Raw genomic sequence first — 3,326 nt, 5'->3', positions numbered from 1 at the left:
TCCATACATCCATCCATTGTGTCAAGCACATTTGTACATTTGTTGCCATAATCATTCTCAAAACATTTGCTTTCTACTTGAGCGCTTAACATTCTGATTTGGGGGGGCAGGGGAAGTGGGCTCTTATAGCTTGTTTACCTTTCACTGAATCTCTGAAGCAGTTTGGGAGTCTTTAACCCCACTGCTTCATTTTGTCAAACGCCTGCAAAAATAAACTGGGAATTTCTCATATATTTTATAAAATAAATTTTTAATTCCAATGATCACTAATTCCATAACCTTGTGGTAGCAGTCATCTGTTACCTATCTCACAATAGGGTATTTCAGCCTTAAGTCCAAGAGAGTTTGTCAGTCCATAAATTTGCTATAGATGAGTTTGAGACAAAGCCCAGTTCACTTAGTGGGATTTCCACATTGAATATTTCTGGTGTAGCCTATGAAGTATGTTGTGCATCTTACAAGGACAGAGCTTAAAGTCCCAGTGGTCTCTAACACACACCTTGAGTCACCAAAACCTGGATATAAATGAGGTCAAAAGTGTCCAATTAGGAATATTTTACTGGGCATATTCTACCCTTGAGTTCTATATAAGTAGGTTAAATGTGCTCCCCGACCACCAACAGTAAAATAATTGTCTTCTCTAAGACATAGGTACTCCCTCCCCACATCTTGACATGAATTTCCATAAAGTTCACTTATCATTCTTGCAGATGTGTCTGTTTTATTGGGGTGACCTTAGCACAATTTTTATGGCCCCAAATTAATAATATTCTCTCTGACTCTCCATCTTGAAAAGTTAACCCCAGCTGAGGTGAGTTGTCCTCTGTAAAAATGGCTTTTAAATATATACATGTAAAGGGCATGATATATGGTTCATAGGTATTCAGCAAGCTCTCTACGTTGCTGCTTGTTGTTTTTAGATGCCATCTAGTCAGCTCCAACCCATAGCAACCTTACATGCAACAGAAAGAAATACTGCATGGCCCTGCACCATCCTCACAATGGTTCCTATGTCTGAGCTTATTGTTATAGCTACAATGTCAATTCATTTAGTGGAGGGCCTTCCTCTTTTTCACTGCCCATCCATCTTATCAAGCATGATGTCCTTCTCCAGGGACTAGTCTCTCCTGACAATATGTCCAAAGTATGTAAGACAAAGTCTTGCCATCTTGTCTCAAAGGGGCACTCTAGCCTATCTTCTTCCAATACAGATCCGTTTGTCCTTTTAGCAGTTCATGGTACTTTCAATATTCTTCACCAGCACCACCGTTCAAATGAATCCCTCTTCTATGGTCTTCCGTATTCCATATCCAACTTTCACATGCACATGATGCAATGGAGAATACTGTGGCTTGGGTCAGGCACATATCAAACCTCACAATAACATCTTTGCTCTTCAATATTTAAAGAAGCTTTTTAAAGCAGATTTACCTAATGCAATACATCTTTTAAGCTCTTGACTATTGGTTCCTTGAGCATTGACTGTGAATCCAAATAAGGCAAAATCCTTGACAACTTCAATCTTTTCTCCATTTGTCATAATATTAGTGATTGGTCCCATTATGAGGATTTTGGTCTTCCTTACATTAAGTTGTAATCCAGACTCAAGACTATAATCTTTTGTCTTCACCAGCAAGTACTTCATGTCCTCCTCACTTTCAGCAAGCAAGGTTGTGTCATTTGCATATGGATGGTTGTTAATAAGCCTTCCTCCAATCCTGATACTGCATTCTTCTTCATATAATCAAGTTCTCTAATTATTTATTCAGCCTACAGATTGAATAAGTATGGTGTGAGGATACAGCCCTAACACATACTTTCCTGACTTTAAACCATGCACTATTCCCTCATTCTGTTCTCAGAAGTGTCTCTTGATCCATGTACAAGTTCTGCATGAGAACATACGGTCCATACAGTCAAATGCCTGTCATAGTCAATAAAACACAAGTAAATATATTTATGGCAGTCTCTGTTTTCAGCCATGATCCATCTGACATCAGCAATGATATCCCTTGTTCCATATCTTCTTCTGAACCCCGCCTCAACCTCTGGCAGTTCCCTGTCAGTGTGTTGCTGCAACCAGTGTTGGATAACCTAATTAGAAAATTACACCACCTGAGAGAAGTTAGCCTTTGCCTTGGTGTTTATCCATATAGCAGTGAACTCATACAATATGAGTCATTTTGTGATTGACTAACTTCACTCAGCATAATAGTTTCCAGGTCCTCCATGTCATGAAGTATTTCATGGTTTCATCAATGTGTCCAGAATTTGGTTAAGGATTATTTTTTCTATATTCATGAAATGTGTGACATCACAACAACTAAAGTAAATAAAAGATAATCATACAGTATTACAGAATAGTATATTCTAACTAATTTGAAAATCTAGACAAAATGGATAAATTTCTCTAAACACATTGCCTAATGAACAGAGACTGAACACTTCAATAGGCCTATAAAGCAAGAGGAAATAGATCTAGTTATTAAAAACCTCCCAACATCAAAACCAGGGACTTTTACCAAGATTTTCAGAAGTGTTAACACTAATCCTACATGAACTATTTCACAATATAGAAAAAGATAATACATTGCCAAACTCATTTTATGAAGCAAGTGTAACACTGATGCTTAAGCTAGTAAAAGACATCATCAGAATTGAAAGTTATTCACCAATATTTCTGATTAATATTGATGCCAAATTTTTCAACAAAATTATAGTCAATGGAATTCAACAAAGCTTAAAAAAAATACTTGCTGATCATGTGGGATTCATATCAGGTATGCAAGGATGATTTAGTATCAGAAAAGCAATGAATGTAATCTACCACATAAACAAAACAAAGGGGTAAAACACAATTATATCAATCAATGTGTGAAAGGCATTTGATAAAATTCAACATCCCTATTTTATAAAACCTCTTAATAAAATAGGAATAGAAGGAATATTCCTCAATATGAATGTAAAAAAAGGAATGTCTATCATCTCACTTAATGGAAAAAAACGGATACTATTCCCCCTTTGAATGGAAACCAGACAGAGTTGCCCTTTATCACCACCACTGTCATTTACTCTAATCCTGGAAGTCTTAGTGAGAGCTATAAAATATCAAAAAGATATTTAAGTCATCCACACAGGCACAGAAGAAATAAAACTCTCTTTATTTGCATATTATATAATCCTATATACAGAAAATCCCAAACACTCAATTAAAAAATGTTTAGAACTAATTGAAAATTTTGGCAACATAGCAGGCTAAGATGTTGTTGTGTTAGGTCTCATAGAGTCATTTCTGACCCATAGCAACCCTATTCACAACAGAAGGA

This window comes from Echinops telfairi, unplaced genomic scaffold (genome assembly GCF_000313985.2).
Source record: "Echinops telfairi isolate 266 unplaced genomic scaffold, ASM31398v2 ScPeMD7_1;HRSCAF=3_0, whole genome shotgun sequence".
In the NCBI taxonomy this organism is placed as follows: Eukaryota; Metazoa; Chordata; class Mammalia; order Afrosoricida; family Tenrecidae; genus Echinops; species Echinops telfairi.
Note: the sequence above shows the minus strand (reverse complement) of the source record.